This window comes from Ursus arctos, unplaced genomic scaffold (genome assembly GCF_023065955.2).
Source record: "Ursus arctos isolate Adak ecotype North America unplaced genomic scaffold, UrsArc2.0 scaffold_6, whole genome shotgun sequence".
NCBI lineage: Eukaryota > Metazoa > Chordata > Mammalia > Carnivora > Ursidae > Ursus > Ursus arctos.
In genome coordinates, this window is record NW_026623078.1 from 78,625,412 (window position 1) to 78,646,665 (window position 21,254).

Genomic DNA, 21,254 nt, shown 5'->3' on the forward strand with positions numbered 1-21,254 from the left:
CAGACTTCCTTTGGCTTTTGCAAAAACAACAAAACCAAAAATACTACAAAACCACACCGTGCATCTGTGGACTGCCAAGAGCTGCGGCACGCAAGGGTGGGTCCTGCCTCCTGGGGTCGGTCCCCTGTGGCTGAGGCAGGATGTGGGGCACAGAGCATGTGACGGGGACACCTGGCTCTGCTGGGGGGGCCCGCGGGCCTGGTTCCAGGAGAGCCTGGAGCCTCGTGGTGACTTCTAGGGAAGGGTGGAATGTCAGCCATGGGGGTGGGGGGCTCAATCCCCCCCAGGTGTATGTGTGGCTCTGGGTCTCTCCCAACCAGGGTACCCATGGAGGATGGGGTTGTCATTATCAAATACCACCCTCTTCTCAGTTCTCTGCCCAGATGACTTTTCTTTGTCAACTCAGAACAAGGAGCATCTGCACGAGGACTTTCAAAATCTCATTGTCACTCTGGCTGGAAAACCACGGCCGAGGATCCCACTGTACAGATGGAAAAACTGAGGCCCAGCAAAGGGAAAGCACTTAGCAAACATAAAATAAAATAAAATAAAATAAAATAAAATAAAATAAAATAAAATAAAATAAAATAAAATAAATAAAAATTAAAAAAAAATTCACACAGTGTGCTGTGGCAGAGCCAGGCCTAGAACCAGCTTTCCAGACTTCAGGACAAGGACATTTGTTAGCTAGTGGTTTTCAAATTTTCTTTAAACTGGAATTTTCCCCAAGTAGAAACTAGCTACTTAAACAGCTTTTCCGGCTGAGGTGGGGGTGGGAACCCCCTGCCCAGCTGCCGGGTCTCAGCACCCCGGAAGTTGGTTTGCAAATCAAAGTCACACCCCCTTCACCCCCACTCCGCAGAGTTTTCTGAGGGCTCAGGAGACCAAATCAGGCAGTTAATCTGCGGTCATGTTACTAAATGGGGCTTGTTCATTCTCAAAGATTTTTCAGAAACAGGTTCTAGGAAAACTTCTGAAAACAAAAGAGAGCGTTTCAAGGATGAGGAAGTGGAGGTGGGCACCCTCAGGGACGGGAGGGAGGGAACGTGAGAAGCAGCAGGACCAGGAGAAGACAGAGATGGTCGGTAAGGGTGCAGGAAAGGCTGAGGGAGAGCGTTAGCCCCTGGCAGGCACCTAACGGGATGTGGAGGAGGGCGCTGGGGCCCGAGCTGGTGTCAGCCTCATGCTGGACCCCACCTCCGCCACCCGCCCTGCCCTCCTTCCCACCACGGACTCAAGTGTCCTACTTTCTGAATCACCAAGCCACATCCACTGTGGAAATAATCTTTCAGTACGGTCTGCACGTGGAACGTTAGACTTGCTTTACAATCAAACGCAGAATGCATTTCTCATGCCCTATGTGTTGGTGACCTGCTGATGCATTTGCATGTAGCAAAAAGGGAACACACTCGGTTCACCAGAACTTTCCAATGATGAGAGGACCATCCCATGCCCTGAACACTGCCCAACTGCCTGGGATTAGAAAAGACTGCCTTTGAAACATCCTGTATGTCTGGAGAGCCGACTGTGTTCTGGGTACCACAGCAGGCACGGCGAGAGATACAAAAACCGGGTCACAGGTCTCCCCCACTTGTGTGGCAGGGGGACAACCATTTCAACACAGTTTAAGGCAGAGTGAGCAAGCAATTAAGAACATAGGTTCTAAAGTCATAGGGAGCGGGGTTTAAATCCCAGCTCTGCCACTTACCAGCTGTGTGACCTCAGAGGAATTCCTTAACCTCTCTGAGACTCCATGTCTTCATCTGAAAAATAGGAAAAAAAATACTCAGACTTACCACAGGGAGAAGGCATGACGATCTCATGCCGGCAACGAGCTCAGCTCACACACACACACAGTACACACCAAGTGCTCTGTGGATGGCAGAGCCGGCCCCTGGCGAGGGGAGAGAACGACAGTCACCTTCAGAGCGTGGGGTCAGTGCCAGGCGAGCGACCGGCAAGGCTCTGTGCTCCAAACTGTGAAGTGAGAGCCCTGTACTGCACAATCTCTGAGACCACTTCCTGCCCTAGATCGAGGACCGGGGGTTGGTGTGCGCTCATTCGGTGATCTGTCATGCGCCCGGCAGGGTTAGCCGCTCCACCCCCGCCGTTCACGGCAGTCCCTGAGGCAGTTCCAGCCTCCGGTCGGACCGGGGAGGAAACTGAGGCTCATGCAGAGGGGCCTGGTGGGGCCACAGGTGCGGTGAGCAGCAGAGGGGGCTGGAAGCCATTCTGCCCCGACGACAGAGGACTTTTCAGATGCACCTGCAACCAGGCTAGTGGCGAGTCCCAGATTACACGGAGGTAGGGGAAGAGTCTGATTCTAGAATATTCTAATTGGCAGGAATCAGACAGCTGGGCGTTTTGTGAAGGGAGAGGTTACTTGAATCTGAGAATTAGGGAAGTGTGATTATTGTTTTAGCTTTTTTCCCTGGATGCTGAGTGGGGGGAGAGCCCTTCCTAAACAGTAATAAGGACGGATGAAAATACCCCCACTCTGCCCGTGGGATAATACTAAGCCCAGCCCGCAGCAGCTTCAGCCGCATGCTGTCTTGACTCTTGTCACCTGTGAGGCATGCAAAATGCTTTCCCTCTGGGAGTGGGGATGAAGAGAACTTTCGGTAGTGTTCCAATTTTAGTACGTGCACTGCCAAGGCAAGCAAGAAAAGAACTTTCTGAATAGTCAAGACCACCTGGGCTTCTTTCTCTCCCTCTCACCTGAGCGCACCTGCGCCCGTGGACCTGAGCTTGCTGACCTCTGCACGTCAATAATGGATGACCCAGAGGCCCATGGACGTTAATATTACATAGCGGCCGTCCCGGCCAGCAGGAGGGAGTCGGTGCCCAGGATGGGCTGGCCTGCCTCTGACTCACCATGCAAACAACATGAAAGGAGAAATTTTTAGGAAGTATGAAACAGTTTAATTAAAAGCAATTACTTTCCAGAATAAGCAACATGGGTTGCGGGCACCCTCTCTCCCACTGCATGCAGGGGAGCTTGGAGTGGGGCACAGTCCTGCATAAGTAACACTGGGTGAGCCTCAAGGCCATCGAGGCAGTGGCTGGGGGACCACCAGCCTGTCACTCCTGACTGCATCCTTCAGCAAGCCACTTACTCCACCATGCCTCAGTTTCCTCATCTGTAAAGTCGGGAGAATGATAGTGCCTAGCTTCCCGGGTTGCTGAGAAGATTAAGAAGGTCAACACATATGAAATGTTTAAGGCATGCCTGGCAGGTAGTAAGTGCTCTCTAAGGGCTAAGCTGCCATCATCAACATCACTACCACCACCACCGTCAGTATCATCACCATCATCTCCATCACCATCATCACTCTCATCATCATCACCATCCTCACCATCATCATCATCATCTCCATCAACATCATCACTCTCATCATCATCACCATCCTCACTATCATCATCATCATCTCCATCAACATCATCATCATTCATCATCATCATCTCCATCATCTCTATCACCATCATCACTATCGTCATCATCATCACCATCCTCCCCATGACCATCATCATCACTGTCTCTATTATCATCATCATATCATCACCATAAGCATCACACCACCATCACTATCATCATCTCCATCAACATCATCATCATTCGTCATCATCATCTCCATCATCTCTATCACCATCATCACTATCGTCATCATCATCACCATCCTCCCCATGACCATCATCATCACTGTCTCTATCATCATCATCATCATCATCATATCATCACCATAAGCATCTCACCACCATCGCTATCATCATATCATCAACATCATCATCATCATCACCATCACCATCCCCATCATCATCACCATCCCCATCATCATCATCATCTACTCTGGGCCAGATGCAACACATCTTATGGCAAGTGTCATTTTGCTCCCATTTCCCGGATGAGGAAATTGAGCCTGTGAGAGTCAAAATGCACTGAATTATTTATCATGCCGACAATTAATTAGCAGTGAGCTGGGAGGAGGCCCAGAACTTGCACACGGTGCCATCCACCCTGACACTGCGGAGCTGAGCTGAGTTGACCCACATCAGGTGGAGGACTTCGAAAGGCGGGCTGTCCCTGCGTCCTTGATCTTTCTGTCCCTAGCTGGTGGATCCCTGTGCCAAACAAACACCCTCAGACACAGCCCTTCCTAAGCAAAGGCAGATGGGAATTAGGAAGAAGAAACAAACATAGAGTTTGAAGTGTCACCACTGAATCCTAATCGGTGCCTCCAAGCCTGGTTGTTCTCTCTTGAGTAGCTACTCGAGATGTCTACCCAGACTCGTGAGCAAGACCCAGAAATGTTCCTGGACACAAGGCAGTACAAGCGAGTTCTCTTGATGCCCCTCCACACCCAGCCCTGTCATGCAGGGCCATTATGGCGCTTTATTGGTGGGAGACAGGACCTGTGGGAGGGGGGTTGGAGAATTACTGCCACTCTGGAGTTTACAACAGCATCTCTGTAAAGAGAATATCTCAGAGTCAATTTTGGTTCTGAACACTGCCCAATTACCTTGGTGTAGACATAAAAGGCCCTGAGAAAATGAAACCTGCCGAGATTTTGCTGGCACAACCTTTGGCCTTTTTCTTTAAAAAAAAAAAAAAAAATCCGATCTAGTTAACATACAGTGTTACATTAGTTTCAGGTGTACAATATAGAGACTCAACAATTCTATACATTACTCCATGCAGCATAATTTACAATAGCCAAATTATGGAAGCAGCCCAAGTGTCCATCAATAGAAGAATGGAGAAAGAAGATGTGGTCTTCATGCACAATGGAATACTCTTCGGCCATAAAATCTTGAACGAAGATTTGGAAGAAGAGTGAAATCTCGCCAGTTGCAAAACACTAGTCTTGATGTGGTGGACCCTGGTTAGCACAAGACAGGGGCGTGCCCAACATCACAACAGGTTAGCAAAGCCCAGGGTTCTCCAAACCTGGGTGGCCCCCAGTAACTGCCTCCCGCTTCACTACGGGATCCCAAAAATGTATTTTCTGAGCACCTAGTCTGTACCAAGGGATCGGTGCCAAGGACCTAAAGATAAATGGAATGAGGCTTCACCGCTGCAGGGAAACACTCAATCAGTATAATGAGGGACAAGCGACAACCAAGCACTAATAGCGACCTAACTGCTGTTCAGTGTGTCCTTGTGAATCTCTACGCCCCAATGGGACTGTATTTGGAGACAGGGCCCCTGCGGAGGTAACTGAGGTTAGATGAGGTCATAAGGGTGGGGCCCTAAGCCCACAGACTGGAGACACCGACGAGCACTCACCGTGCACCCACACAAGAAAGGCCAGTGAGGACACAGTGGGAAGGTAGCTATCTGCAAGCCAGGAAGAGAAGTCGCAGGAGGCACGAACTTGGACAGCACCTTGATCTTGGACTGCCAGCCTCCAAAACTGGGAGAAAATAAGCTTCCATTGTTTAAGTCACCCAGTTGTAGAACTTCAGGATGACACCTCCCGGAGACTCATGCAGGGCTGTAATTACCATCCCCATTTTACAGATGAAAAAGCTGAGGCATTAGGAGGAGACGTACCTTCCTGAAGGCTACGCAACTACCAAGTGGTGGAGCCAGGTGGTCAGACCTATGCCTCTGGCTACAGAGCCCAGCAGTTTATGGCCAATTGTATTATGCAAATATTAATGTTCCCCCTCCTTGCCCCCTCCCTGTCACCGCGAGAGGGCTATACCACCCCACTCCACTGATGTTGGGTTTAGCCAGTGGGATGGGAACAGGTACAGTGCGTACCATCTCTAAGCAGAAGATTTAAATTTGATTATGTGGGGGGGTTTTGTGGATTTTTCAGCTCTGGCAAGAGCATGGTGTGCCCTAGATAATGACTACATTTAGCCCGCACCTTTGAGATAACTCAAGGAACATGTTGGCCTACAGCTGACCCACAGTCTACTTGCAATACACACAAGAAATACACATTTGTTGTAAGTCACCGAGATTTGGGGATTGTTTCTTGCACAGCAGAGCGGACACATGTAGGGCTCATTTTGTATTATCCTATCTCCAACCACCCAACATTCCATTGTAAGAACAGAGTAGGCGCTCGGGAGATGTGACTTCCAGAACAGGCTCTGCCCTTCACCAGCTCCATGGCTTTCACTGCTCTGGGCCTCAGTTTCCTCCTCTGCAAAATAGGGGTAATAATAGCACCTGCATCCTGGGGTTCTTGCAAGGATTCTGCGAGAGATGATATGAAGTTCTCAGCATAGGGCCCAACACAGTCAAGGCCCGCTATGACTGTGGCTGCCACGTAGGATGATGGCATGATGTGTTAAAGTTGAAGAAACATGAGCGGGTTCAAATCAACTGCTCCTTTTTCAGCCCATCTTATAGCGAGTGCTTCCTTGGCCAGCCAGTGTGGAGGGCCACATTCCACAGGAGGAGGGCCAGAGGCTGGTCCTGCTCAGGGAGGCTGCAGGAAGTAGGATGAGGGGGGAGGAGGGAAGCACTTGATTCTTGTGAAGGGGAAGATGGACTCTCTAAGGCCCAGAGTTGTGGAAGCACGGATTGGAAAGAAGGATGGGAAGACGGTATCTTGAGGGGCAGGTTTCTCTTCTCCCATTCCTGCCCCACTTCGGAGATGAGAAACTGAGGCCCAGAAAGGGGAGTGTCTTCCCCCAAGGTCACACAGCCGGTTAGCATCAGAACTGGGACTAGAACCTTGGTCTCCTGAGACCAGCGCAGGCATCATTCCACTGCCTCCTGCTCATTTAGGAAGAAATGAGACTCATTCTTCACGCTGGCTCGGAAGGCAAATGTCAAGTTTCTCTATTCTCGTGGGTGGATTTACGAAAACGCCACAATTCAATAAGCTTTCCTTTGAGTCATTTCAAAACACCCCCTTCTCTTTCTGGGAAATGCAGTCCTATTCACACACCCTGGCTCCTGGAGTGGGCAGTGGGGTCATCTGCTGTAAATACAGTTCAGAGCATAAAGTAGGAGCTGGTCGTTGCTAGATTTGTTTTTTTTTGGGGGGGGTCCCTGTTTGTTGGTCTGCTTTCCCCCAATCCTTTCAACAGGCACTGTGCAGGGCAAGTCTGCACAGGAAGGTAAGGCTCTGCTCTCCAGAGCTGCCGGTCAAGAGTATGAGACTCAATGCTTTATTTTAGAGAAGAAACAGACCGTGCCGGACCGGAAGGGCTTCAGGGAGGAGGCAATCCTGGCCCTGGCTCTAGAAAGATGGGAAGAACACAACAAGGCAGAAGAGAAAAGGAATTCCAGAGTCTTGCAGGGTATAGTTTTGAAAGGGAGCAAAGAGAACAAAGTTTTTATTTTTGTTTTTATTTTGCAGGGTGCAGGACAGAGCTGACCACAAGTAACAGGTAGAACAGTTTGTAATTTCAACTTTCAGGGAGTGCAACTGACGCGAGCTTCAGTTTATTCATCTCAAAAATGGGGGGACGGAGGCCAACTCCAAGACGTAGAGAGAATGGAAGGCAGAAGAAAGTGGGTCCCTCTGGAGCAGAACTCAGATCTGCTTACCACCCAGTATCATAGCGTCTCCCTCCAGGGGAAAAGCTGGGGAGGCCTGCTTGTGGCCCACTATAAAAGAGGACAGCCCCTCAAATGTGAGGCAAAGCCACAGGACTTGGGGAACAAGTAGCCACGAGGCAAACATGAAGCTCAGGCTGCCTGGCTGTGCTGGGAGTGACCACGTCCTTTGCCTCTGATCCAGGAAGCTCGTGTCTTCCGCCGGCATCTGCCATCAGCCTAATGTCTCAGCTAGCAAGTAGAGTAACACCTTCAGATCGTCACAGTTCTGCACAGCCTCTGGCCCCATGGGGCGACTTTTAATTAAAATTAAATGCAATGCAAAATACAGTTCCTCAGTTGTATTAACCAAATTTCTAGCACTTAACGGCCTTAGGTGGTTGGTGGGCTGGACAGTACAGATATGGACCATTCCCATCACTGGAAAAGTTCTCTTGGTGAAACCTGGTCTAGTAGATAAGAACGCAGGGTGTGGGGCGCAAACCTTCCTCCTACTCCTTACTGGCTATGAGAATGTGAGCAAAGCTACGTCACCTCTGAGTTCCTCTTCTTCATCTCTAAGACCAGAAAAACATGGCCGACCTTGTGGGCTCTTGGATCTCACAAAATAATCCATACAAAGTATACCTAGCCTGGGCCTGTGGGGAGGGCTCCCCAAACAAGAGCCAACATTTTTAGGCATTGAGTAAATGTCAGTTGCCCCTTCACACCACAGGGGGGTGGCAGCAGGCAACATGAGGGATGGGACAGAATGGGAAGGAAGGTGACAAAACACAGAGGGGGGTAGAAAGCCAGGCCCAGAGGTTTGGCCTTACCCCAAAGGCAAGTGGGAGCCTTTGAAGACTGTAGGCAGAGGGATGCCTCTTCTTGTCCTACCCAAGCTCACAGAGGCAGAGCAGAGAGAAGGAAGATCACAGGCTTTGGCCCAGAGGACAGGGGTGAGATTCTCCCATTGCCACTGTTGAGCCGTGAGGTCCTGGGCAAGGCGTCGGACCTTGAGAGCCAGGGCTTAGGCCTTGCAGACCCCGGCATCGTCAGACCCACCTCGCAGGGTTACTGAGAGGGTTAAGAGAGGTGACACGTGCAAAGCTCCCAGAACAGTTTCTGGCACACAGTAGGGACACCAAGGAAAGAAACTCCATTCCTTTGTTCCTTCTAGAAAGGAAGGCTGGCCTGGAGGACGAGAAGGAAACCTGAGTGGCACAGAGGGGCAGGCGTTGGTAACCAAGAGCTGCCGGGCTTTCCTTAGGTAGCAGATTACTCCCAGTGACCTCCGGACTCCCTTCACCTGGAAAGGCAGGTTTCAGGTTTTCATTTTCTCAGCTGGGGTCAGGCTAGTTGCAAGGCTCCAGGTGCCTGCAGAGCAGAGACGCAGCTGGCGCCCAGCCTCAATGCATTCCCCCTTAGCCGGGCTGTTGGCTCCAGAGGACTGCCCCAGCTAGGCAGGAGCTGCCTTGCCTGGGAGGTGCCCACAGCCTGGCCCCCTTCACGCCGGGCAGCCCCCACAATGACTGAGGTGCCTGGGATTACACGATGCTGGCATTCTTTGCCTCCATGTGGAGCCAACCCTGTCGTGGGCATGCTTTGTGCTCAGGGTTCCCGTGGCGTCAGCTGAGGGCTGACTACAGCTGGAGGCATGTCCCTGCTCGGCTTCTCTCCTCACCCTGCCCTCCCCTGTCTCCCTCACCCCCTCCTTCTCCTGGAGCACCTCCTTAGTAATCCACGCACGTCCGAATGCCTGCCTCAGGCTCTGCTAGCAGGGAACTGAGATCCCTGCATGAGGCTGGTCCGAGCAGCAACTGCCAGCAAGAGGAAGCCTCGGGAGTGAAATGCTCTCAAGTTCAGAGCAAGGAATCTCTTCCACAACCACCTGGTCCAAACCCTTGGCTTTATATAATGAGCAACCAGAAGCCATCGGTCATTTAGCAAGGCCTCCCTGGGGCTCAGAATGTGCCAGGCCTGTTTTGGGTGCAGGTGATACAATGGCGAACACGGCAAAGCCGCTCTCCTCTTGAAGCTTGTGCATCAAATCAAACAGCAGAGCACGACGAACACTCCTGCCGAAAACAAAAGCGGACAGCGAGACCGTGGGCGACAGGGAGGTGGCACTGAGTGAACGTTCAGCCGAGCCTCCGAAGGAGTCGGCCACGCAAAGACAGGGATGAGGGAAGCAGAGTTCAGGCAGAGGGGAGAGGCAGAGCGAGATCACAGGGCAGAAACAAGGGGTCGTCCTCAGCGCGGCGGCCAGTGCGGTGCGAGTGTGCCCCGTGGGAGGGGTGATTTTACAGGACGAGGTCAGACAGGGAAGCAGGACCGATCATGTCAGCCCAGGAGCGCAGGGACCTGTCAGCCAACAAATGGGCAAAGGTGACTCCTTTGGATTCCCTTTGCCAGTCACTTCCTCTGGGTTGGCTCCGGCCTTGGGAAACCAGGCCACACACCTGTTCCCACCGGAGCTCCCAGGCCAAGACCACCTCTCACGTCGGGTTTTCAATACCAGAGATGAAGCCTCGTGAATAAACCAGTGAGTGGCCTTTGGAGCACCAGCTCCCTTCTCCAAACTGCTTCTCTGGGCTTTCCTGGGAAGGTGCCCATCAGACATGAGGCTGATAAATATTTCATCATCTTTCGTTTCCTCCCACATCAAATGAGACCCGGCTGCAAGAGGCGTGGGGAAGACCAGCTGGAGGTCATCAGAGACGAGCTGAAGTGGAGGGTGGACTTTTGGAGGGGACCGAGGCTCTCAGAAGGCAGCTAGCTGTACTTCTGCCACTTGCTTGCCAGGCAACCTGAAACCAGTGCCGAGAGCGTCAGAAGCCTCAGTCTCCTCCTCTGGAAAATGGGCACACCAGTAGCTGTGACAGAGTGGAGTGAAGGCGGCTCGCGGACTCGGCACAGGTGTCTGGTCTCATCACCACTGACAGTGTCGAGTGCCTGGGCCCGGGGTGGGGGGGTCCTCCTCCACGCAGGAGCGGCCACCATGGCTGGGAGCAGCTTGGGGACGCAGGGTGAAATCCCTCATGAGGGAAGACTGGGAATAGAGGAGGAGTCTGAGGAGGCCAGCCTCCGGTTCTTTCTCCCTAAGTCCTTACGCTGTGCAATTCTCCATAATATCCGGTGACCTTTTCAAATAGGATTTTAAGTGATCAACAGAGGTGCTTGTGGCCACAGCAGACAGAGGGCAAAGGAAGGAAACCCTTGCCACTCTCCCTCCTTCGGTCTCCAGCATTATTATCCCATGCCCGAATTAAATCCTTCTGGTATACTTGCCCATTTTGGCAGTAAATACTCATCTCAAGGGTTTTAAAAGATCAGCAAACACAGTTTGGAAATTCTCATCAAGCCAAAGCCTGCCAAGGACAGAGAAGCAAGGTTATCCGGGTGTATGCGGATGTAGACAGGCAGGGGATCTGAAATCCTTGGGGAGGTAGCGAAGATGAATAGGATGGAGACGTTCCAGGACATCGGATAACACAGAAGGGCGACTGTCTTTAGTGAACAGCTACTATGTGCCCAGCACGTCACATACAGCGGCTGCCGTTTACTAACTGCTCCCATGTGCACTGGTACAAACACTTGCTGTGGATTAAAGCCATGTCGCCTTTCAGACAACCTAGCGTTAGGAGCCAAGTAGCACTCCACATGTAGGCAAGCACGGGGCGGGGGGCGGGGAGTCACCGGTCCAAGGTCACGCGGCCAGCAGGTGGCAGAGTCAGTGCCCGAATCCAGACTGCCAGGCTCTGGGACAGACTGACGCCGAGAGTGACACAGGACATTAGTTAATCTCCCCTCCCCTTGGCTACAGACCTTGAGATTTCCACATGATCACTTAAACTCTTAAGGAGCGCCCACTGAGGTGCAGAGAGGTGAAGGGTCTGTCTGTGAGTGTCCTCGGGTCTGCAGGGGGCCCTGAGGCTAAGCGAGCCAAGGGGTTGGGAGGTAAGCAGGGAGGGAAGGAGGAGAAAAGCCACTGGACCCCACAGATCCAGAGAAGTAAATACGTCTCCCCGTTTGCCCTTTGCAACACCAGGTGGAGTTTATGAGTTTTTAATTAAAAGTTTTGACAGGCAAGCTGTATCCTATATGCAGCCCTGGGTGTAAGAACACCTGATCAGAGGAAGAGGCTAGAGGCGTCAGTCTCCTCTGGCCTGGTATAAAATTCGCACGCAATTCTTTACCATCAAGCTGACAGTCGGATCCATAGACAGATCCAGATCAGGGGGGAGCAGAGGGGGCAAAGGGGACTGGTGGCTTCCATGGAAGTGGGAGGTCCTCACTTGGGGTCCCATTGGGGCTGCCCAGGACTAGCTGGTTGACTGGACAGGTCTCTCAAGTGTCCCCTGAGAACACACTTTTCAAGGTCAGTGGTGAGAGCAAAGGTCAGCGAGGAGGGCATGGGGCAGAGAAAACCCATCTGGAGTGCCATCCTCCACTCTGGGCCACCGTGCTCAGAGTCCTGATGCCTCTGGCCTTGACCCAGTCCTGTGCCTCTCCCTACAGCAGTGCCCTCCCTCACTTCTCCTGCAGGGGACTTGGGACCAGCCAAGGTGCGGGGCCGTGTCGGCACGTCCAGGATGCCCTGTCTGGAGCCAGCTGGCGGAATGAATCACTCGTGGGACATTTTGCTTACACTATTTTTGAGTACTTTTTTTCTTATTCCAGCTTCCCTCCCCACCCCCACTTAATCTTGGAGTGGGAAAGTCCTCTTTTGAGCATAAAATTCCATATTTACATAAAGGACAAGACAGAACACATTAGAAATGCAAACCTTCCTAAGGCAGGAGCTGGTAAACTGCAGTCTGGCCCCTTATTTTTGTAAATAGTTTTATTGGAACACAGTCGTGCACATTTACTTCCATAATGCCTGTGGTGGCTTTTGTGCTACGATGACAGGCGAAGAGCCATGAAAGAAAGGCTGTGGCTCTCCAAGGCTAAAATATCTCCTACCGGACCCTCTAAGGGAAAGGTGTCTGGGATCAAATACCTGAGCGACAGTGAAAAATAAAGACGAACCAAGAAGAGTATTTGCAGCATTCCAGGTACCTGGTTAATATTCATAATACATAAAGAATGCTTAAAAGATACGGACACACACACACTTAATTTCTAAAAAATGCGGAAAGAACAAAAAACGCAAATCAACTGAGAAGAAACGCAACTGACCAATGTAAAGAGTGGCTCCAGTTCACTAATAATCGAAGTGATACACGCAACAAGGAGACGTCATTTCCTACGTACGGGAATCTCAAGGATTCAAGAATGAACCACGGGACTGACCAACCCCAGTTCATTTTTCTTCTGCCCCTCTCCCGCCGGGTATGGCATGCTCCCAGGCAATGGGGAATGGGTGTGCTTTGCTGTGGTTTCGGGGTCACCAAGCAGCTCAGAGTGCCCCAGCGTCACATATGCCAGCTCTCTATCATGTCACCAGCATGGCTCACAGAGCGGATGAGGCTTCCGTGCTCTGGAAGGGAAGCAAATGGCCTGGGGTCAGGAAAATAGGGTCTGCCTGTGGCTGCCCTTCTTCTTTCTAGCAGGTGCCCAGGCTACTTTTGGTGAGCACCCCCCAATCTCTCCCCTGCATGCCTGCTCTGTGGGATGGTCCCAACGGCAGGAGTGGAGGGGTCCCAGGAGGCTCCTTGGACTTCTGCATTCTCAGGCTGCGAGATACTCTCCTGGGGCTGTGACCTCCGAATAAATGAGTGAGCCTGGAAGGAAGGGGGGTCCTGCATTCTCAGGGCACATTGGGCATGTGGAGTCCGGACATGACATGGGTGTGCCTGCTAGGACACTCGAGGTCCTCTGAGTTCCTGGTGTTTCCAGTCCAGGGCTCTCCAGGCCTTGTCTTCAATCCTGAGGCTCATGACAGCTTTCCCAGAGAGGGAAGCAAGCCTGCTCATTTCCATACCAGCTCCATGGTTAATCCCAAGACCTACCTGGGAATCTACCTACCTCTCACTGTCCCGCCAAACCCTACTCACCCAGCCAAACCTAGCCCAAATGATCCAGCCCCCCTTCCTCCATGTCTTTTGGGGTGATCTCCCTCCACCACCCTACTGTCTTCTCCATTTTCTGGATCTCTCTTCTCCTGCCCAGTAGGCCTCGGAGAAAGATGTGGCTCAGAGGGCGAGCTCCTCCCCACCATCTTGGGGGGCAGCACCTTCCCACGAGATGCCCCCAGCCAGCTGGCCCTCCCTCCAGAGACTGCACCCTGCTGCTGGCTGTCCACGGGCCACCTCTTTCTGCTTCGCCTCCCAGGTTCTCCCTTGTTCTCTCTGTTCCAGTCCTACTAACTCCATATCTGTTCTTGAATTCTCCAAGTTCATTCCTGCCTCAGGGCCTTTGCACCCGCTGAATGCTCTGACTCCTCCCTACCATACCCGCTCCAGTTCAAGAGGAATTTAAGGCCAAAAATAATTTCCATTTCTCTAGCATTTTCTTTGGCAATCTGGATCCCTCTGCCGGACTACACTCTCACAATAAATAGCTCTGTGAGGTCAGCAGGGCAACAATTACTATAATGGCCAGCCAGTGTCACGGCTAGGACATCGTGAACTGGAACTGCTCAGAACTCTCATCATGACAAGCCCAGGTTCATTTTCCTAGGCCATGAGGCTGACCACAAAGGAGAATAAACATCCCCCACTCAGTCTGAGTTGTCACAGGCAGTCTCTTTAAGAAGGCCAGTCCAACGGTAAGGACACATCCTTCAGTCAGACTTGAGGCACTCAGGTGGTGGGACCCTTCAGAAAGAGGCCAAACGTGTTCTCTGCACTGTCGGGCTGGGATTATTAGCTCAGCGAGCCTACAGACTGCCCACAAACTGCTCTCCAGGCAGCAGCAGGGCCTTGCCATCATTGCCCACGGGTGGGCCAGCCGCTTCCTGTTGACCGGCCGCCTCTCAGAATGTGCCCTGTGCCAAGCTCCTGGCCAGGCTTTTGCTGAAACCATTCCAGGGTTGTTTCTGGCAGCACAGTGGAGGGACAGCCCCATGCAGGAGGGTTCAGAAGCTGCCAGCTTCCTCCAGACTCTGCCATTACAACGCTGTGTGACTTAGAGAAAGGCCCTATCCGTCTCTGGGCTTCAGATCCTGCCTTGGGAAAAGGTAGCACTGAGGAGCTCCTCAGGGTGGTGGACAACAGGCCTACAATGAGCCACAAAGGACTGTGTTTTATGTCCTGCAGGTCACCACTTTGGCAAGTTCCCAAATTCTGAGCCTCAGTTTCCCAATCTGTCAAATCTGGTGTTAAATCAGAGGGTGTTGAAACTGCTGCGTCACGGGCCTGTTTTGTCTGTGCCATACAGCAAATGACGAAACTCTGAATTAGCCAACACTTTTAAAAATCAGAAAACTTCACACAAAAACCTGGACCTCTGGCTTCCTTTGCTAAAGGAAGAGAAGATCCAGGAGCCTGGGGCTTACATTCCCCTGGGGCTAAGCAAGAGCCATCTCCTTTGGTCAGAACCTGGTCAGTCTGCCAGTCTGTCACAGACCCCACTCCTCCCTATTGCTGACCCAGGCCTCTTTATCCACCTGCATTCCTCACACAGCCCCTGCGGACTCAGGAGACTGTGACCCCTGGACTGGACATACTAAAGGCCCCCTCTGCTCTCACTTTTCATGACTTTCCTGATATTCACACGCCACTAGAGGCCGCCCTGCCGCCCCTGGGGTAGGGAGTGGAGGGCTGCCTCTCCTGGCTCTGTGAAGGGAGAGGCCCTGCCTTTGTCAGGATTCCGATTCCCTGGTCAGCAGAAAGATGATAGTTCCTGCAGTGTACCGAGCAGCCATCGGGCCCCCCAGAGCTCCCGCCGCCGCGGCGGCCTCTATAATGACCTGCAGCATGTAATCAAGCCCCATTGAGAAACCTCAGGAAGGAGGACTTTTTCCCCAGGCAATTTCCTGATCATAGAATTTCAGGGTTGGAAGGGACTTTAAAATGGCATCTAGACCAACCCATCATTACTGTCTTGCTGTTGGGCCAGCACTGCTAGGAGCTGAAAAATAGAAGATGCAGCAAAAAGCGGCCCCACCCTGGAGTCCTCCCAACTTGCGGAGGCCAGGAAAGAAAACAGGTAATGACAATGCAGGATTACAAGGGCTCCGGGACCCCACAGCTAGCAGCAGGCACGCAGCCATATGAGGGGCCAAGCAGTGCGAGTCAATAATCTCCCCTAATGCTCAAGAAAACTCTCCCAGGAGGTGCTGTTTTTCATACTTGGTTTGCAAGTGAGGACTCTGAGGCTCAGAGAGGTTAAGTCCCTTGGTGGAGGTTGCACAGCCTGTAGGGTGCTGGGGCAGACTTTGATCCCAGTGATGTGAGACTCCAGAACTGGATTTGGAAACACGACTTTATCCTGCTCTTCTGGGAAGTGCAGCGTGGGGAGAGAAAGGAGAGGCCTGGGACCAGAGCCTGCTGAAGGGGCAAATGTCTACACTTCTCTTGCAGGACAAGCAGGAGAGAGCGAGCCTGGGGTGGGGGCGCGGCGGGGCTGAGGGCAGGGCAGGCACAGAAGTCCGGGGCCTCCCTAGCAATCCAAGAAATGCGCATGCAAACAGGAGGGGGCATCACTTGACACCGATGAGCCTGGCACAAATTAGAAGGCGCTGTGATGCTAAGTGTGCGGGGTCTGTGTAGACACAGACCCTCATTCCATGCTAATGGGAAGGCAGACCTGTCAGCCATACGAGGAACCACCGGCGGTACTGGGGCAAGGGACATATAGGTAGGCTCTATGCCCCAGCAATCCTACTCCAAGGTGAACACGAGAGCCGTCCAAAGTATCAAGGAGAGTATGAAGTGCATTCCAGAATGTTCTTAGATGTGTGAGAGGAAGAAAAATCCTGGTTCATAGAAATTTTTTAAAAAATGAGGGAAATGTTTCTGTTGTAATGTCAAGGTGGCAGGAATCAGCAAACAGGCTGATAACAGAGTCCCCTTGTAGAATGGCCCAGAAGGTGTCCGGGATTGGATGCCAGGCGCACATTCAGAACTCGAGAAAGAAATGCAGGCAAGGATTGTTACTTCCAAAAATCCTGCTTCGGGACCTGCAAGAGGGTCTTTACATTCGCCCCCACTCACCATTCATCCATTCGGTAGGTACGTACTGAATACACCTGCTATTCGCCAGGTCATGCACCAGTGGTAGGCCTGCAGCAGGGAGCCGAGTGGGTGAAGCACCTTAGATCCGAGGTGCTCCAGAGAATCGACAAATAAGGAAATGCATTATCGGTCAGAGGTGCAGAGGTCAGTGACGAAGAGTGAAGAGTGGGGCCCAGGAGGAGCCCGCGGCATGGGGGTGCGTGACTTCTCATGCATCTTCTGTCCTGCTGGAGGCAAACCTATGCCAGCATCACGGAACCTTCTGTGTCCTGACACTTCTGCCTTCCAACTGCTCTCCGTTGTCCCAGCTTCAGGCGGGACTTAACCTAGACCATGACTCCCTGAGCTGCTTTGAGAAAAGAAGTTGAGCCTGGCCCACCTACAGCCTTCCCTAGGAGTTGGGAGCTCTTGGATTCTGACCTCACTTCAGGGGCAACACGAGCCCCCGCAGGGGAGGCCTTGCTTGTGCCGGCTGTGCGGGACCACAGCCTTCTGTGGACATTCATGTGGGGCATCGAAGGCCTCAAGAAGTGCTCTTGCCTCCACTCTGTTATTCCCCTCCAGGAATCCCTGCTCCAGGAAATGGCTTGATGTGCAGTTTTGTGCCCAAAGAGGTTGATTACCATGTTATTTTTAATAGCACAATGCCAGAGAGCTCCAACGTGCCCCCCTTAAGGAGAGTATTAAGAGCAGTGTGGTACGTTCAAGTGCCCGTCCTATGATGGCAAAGTCTCCATCGTCAGTAACGCTCATGAAGAATTTAAAATAACACAGGGAAACGTCTGCTGTGCTGTGACATTGGAACAACTAAACCAAAGAAACAATACCAGAATCAGAATTATACTCTTAACAATACAGAAACCAAAAATGCAGAGAAAGGAAATCCTCTAAAAGGCTAAAATCAGTACTTTCTGGGACGGTTTGGTTTTGTTTCGTTTTTTTCCTCCGGGCCATTATACTTTTCTCTATTTTGAGGATTTTCTTCAGTGTCATGGCTACTTTCATGGTTGTGAAAGAAGGCTACCAAAAACAAAACAAAACAAAACAAACCCTCAATAAATAATGGTACCTTTAAAACCTTCTTTCGCAGCCCAGCGCTGGGCTGGCTTCTCCCCAGAACCTTGACCTAGCGATCTCCCAAGAGCTGTATTTAACAAGAACGCCTCCCAGGATTTGGGATTTCATTTCCAGAGGCTTAGGCCCAAAGCAAAGAAGGAAAAACAGGGAGCAATAAAGACCAACTGGACAGAAGGTAAGGTACGTGTGACCACGTAGACCCAGCAACATTTTTTAAATTAAAACAACAACAACAACAACAACAAAATACAAATGGCTCCCAGGAATGAGGGCTTGGAAAGATTGTCCGGATCCCTATGCTCCCGAGGGCCCCACCCAGCCCCACACTCCCCAGCGGAAAAGTCTGTGGGATGGTGGCCTTGTCACTCGGGAACATAACACAATGTCCTGCATTATATGTCAGAGCTGAAGGTCTGGCTCAGAGACGTCATCCCACTAGCCCGAGGCCACACAGCTGCTCAGGGACAGAGCAGGAAATGGGACACAGGCCTCCTGATCTGACCCTGCAGTGTTCTAACCCACAGCACAACTGCCCAGGAGCCACGCGCTCGCATCCAAAAGACTGGGTTCAAATCCACACCAGAGAGTTAGTTACTCGGCGGCCGCCGGTCTTGCCAGTTAGCCCCTAGGAGACCAGGTTTCATCTGCGAGCTGGGGATCCCCCCCCATCCCCCACACACAGACAAGGTGCCGGGCAAACGGGTGTTAGAGCAGAGAGACCAGGATGGAATCTCAGGAGGAGAGTTGGCTCTGCTTAGACATTTGGCAGAATGTTTCCACACTGCTTTCTGGCCTAATAGAGCCGGTTTCTGGCCAACTGTGCTCAATGCCTGTCTAATTCCAAACAGATGGGTCTGTGCCCTGCCCCCACTCCTCCTCCTCCGTGGCCTCCCACCCATCCCCCCCTCCTTGCTCCGGGGGCCTTCTGCCTCTGACCAGACTAGAGGGGGGCTGCGCAGGGCAGGGGGAGGGGCTGCCCTTTCTGAGGGCTTCCTGGCTCCTCCTAACACCACAGGGGCAGAGATGGGGCGTCTAGACCTGCCTCAGCCGAAGGATGAACAGACCCCATCCCCCGGGGCACACCTCTGTCCCAGCACGCGGCAGGTTGGGTGCAAGGCTGTTTCCCCCCAGTACGCCAAGAGGCAGGACAGCCTCGTGGTTAAGCACGTGGACGAGGGCCAAGCTGCCTGAGTCTGATTCTGGCTCCACCAAATCTTTGCTGGAAGCACTGGACAAGTGTCTTCCCATCTCTGTGTCCCTGTCCTCCTCTGGAAAGCAGGTGTGGCCATGCTGAAACAAAGCCGCATTCAGAGAATTCAGGCCGAGCACTTCGAAGAGGCATGCCATGGAGGGTGGAGGTCGGCCCGGCTGGTCACCTCTCCTGCTCTGTGTCGAATGCACAGTCTGCTCTCCCGGGACTCCCAGGACCTCCCTAAGGCTGGCAGCGGGGCCGGCACTCTCCCCACCGCACAGATTGTGGCCCACTCACAAAATATCTGTCTTTAACAAGGGTTGAACAAGTTGTAATTTTTCAGATGAAAACCAGAAACACAAAGAAGTGAAGAACTCGTCCAAGGTCACCCGGCCCTACGCGGCACGGCCAGGACACAGACCCAGGCGGTCCCCCCAGGACAGAGCTCTTAAACACCAGGCAACCCGACCACCTCCAGCAGACAGCACCATTCTGCAGGTGAGTGGATCCTGCGGCTTCTCCCAAGGGCAGTCGAAAGGTTGGCCTGGGCTCCAGGCCAGCTGCAGCTCGGCGAGCCCCTGAGCCGAGGATCCCTTCCTGGCTGCATGCATGACAACTCGCCCCAGCCCTGGAGGCTGCTGGACGCCGGAAACCCTCACCCCTGCTGTTCACTCTTCCATCATCCACTCCCCAGCCAGCACCCAGGGTCTGGGATCCTGTAGATTGTTCTAGATCAGGAGGAAGTCAGAGTCAATGAAGAACTTTAAGGCTCCCCACATCCAGAGCCAGCCAATCCATCTGGAGTTCTCATTAAAGGGTCTGTCTAAGCATAGCATTTGCTGCAACCAGCTAATGTCTTCCTTTTTACCCAGACATCTGTCTCCCTAGAAAAAGGCCTCCACGGAGGGGCCAGGAGCCTCACTGCTGTGCGTTCCTGAGATAGGATTACATGTCAGAGAGAAACGAGAGAAGACTGGGACTTTCAGGCAACAGAGAAACCGCCGTAAAACCCTGCCAATTACAGGGCCAAACGAAAAAACGAAGCTGCTACGGCCTCTGGGGTGGAGAGAGCCCAACGTGGTTTCCTGGACTTGCAAGGCTGCCCAGGATGAGGTCAGAGAGGTGGCCCACAAGGAGTCGCCTAAGGAAGGTCTACAGCCAAGTGCGGTGGGTGGGATGTGGGGCAGTTCCTCGGTGCACTGAGGGGGGGGGACAGCTTCGGGAGGGATTCAGGAAGTGGGGACAAGAGGCTGCATTCGCTGAGAACCCACAGCGTGGGGATGGCTGGACACTCAGGCAAGGTGGGCCTGGCAGCCCCAGGAGCCAGATGAGAAAACAGACGGTCAGAGAGGCAAGCAGACCCACCCAAGCCCACCTGAGTACTGATTCTTGAACCCAGATCGGGCTGATCCCAAGGCACCCTATCCATGGCCACTAAGGTGCATGTTTGTCACCCCCACGAGAAGGGGTGCTTTTTACCAAGGGATGAGGTGAGAGGTTGTTTTACTCTAGGTGGAGGGAGGGACCTTGGCTGTTTGTTTATAGGTCAAAAGTCAAAGAAGGGGTTTGGGCATGTAGATAAAGCCTTGGGTTAGCAATTAAGTGAGATAATGTGTGTGGAGCACATGGGGTTCTGCCTCTCAAACCAGGGCCACCCAAAGCCCAGGACAATCGCGGGAAGTAAACAGCTTGCCTGCTGGAGGGGGGGGTCTCACACCTCAGTGCCTCCTTTCCGGGGGACTAACAGGGACAGAAATATCCACTTGCCCCGACCCACACCCCAGCTCCGTGGACAGGTCCTTCCAGGTGGGCCCTGGTCAAGGCTGGGTGCTTTGAAATCTGTGGGTTTGTCCCCTGGCTTCCAGAAGGGAGGCATTCCTAGGATGTCCGAGTCTAGAGGGCTGAGCCGAATTCTCCCAGGGGAACCTCGAGGGGACTGCGACCATCTCCACCGAGTTCATTAAATTCATTCCAGAAATGGTGCAGCTGGAGGAGGGGATTGAGTCTATTCCCCGGGGGTGGGGGTGGGGGGCCCAGCTTAGGTGCCTAGAGGGAAGGGGCGGGTGTAGCCCAGAAGACAAGGCTCAGTAGCTGTGGAAAGGTCATCCCCGCGCTCACTGACCCATTCCCATATCCCAGCTGCCTGCCCCGCGCCAGGCACCAGGCTAGTCCCCGAGGGCGCAGAGCTGAGCGCAGCACAACCTACCCTACTCCCCCAAGAGCCCCTGTCCCGTGAGGGGCCACAGGAATTAGCAGACAGTGCATACAAGTGCTAACCCACCTCTTTCCCTCTACAGCCTAGAAGGAGTCAAGACCAAGGGTCAGTGAATCACAGCCCACGGTCAAACCTGGCCCACCT

At 52.7% G+C, this 21,254-nt stretch overlaps 1 protein-coding gene across 3 annotated transcripts in view; it reads right to left on the reverse strand.

Annotated features, from left to right (window-relative positions):
* Positions 1–21,254, reverse strand: part of ST3GAL1 (ST3 beta-galactoside alpha-2,3-sialyltransferase 1) — a 93,720-nt gene that overhangs the window by 40,320 nt on the left and 32,146 nt on the right. For all 3 annotated transcript variants that reach the window (XM_057307755.1, XM_026495377.4, XM_057307756.1), the window contains one exon: positions 1,709–1,763. The gene's annotated coding sequence lies outside the window, so the exon portion shown is untranslated. The remainder of the gene's footprint in view (positions 1–1,708; positions 1,764–21,254) is intronic.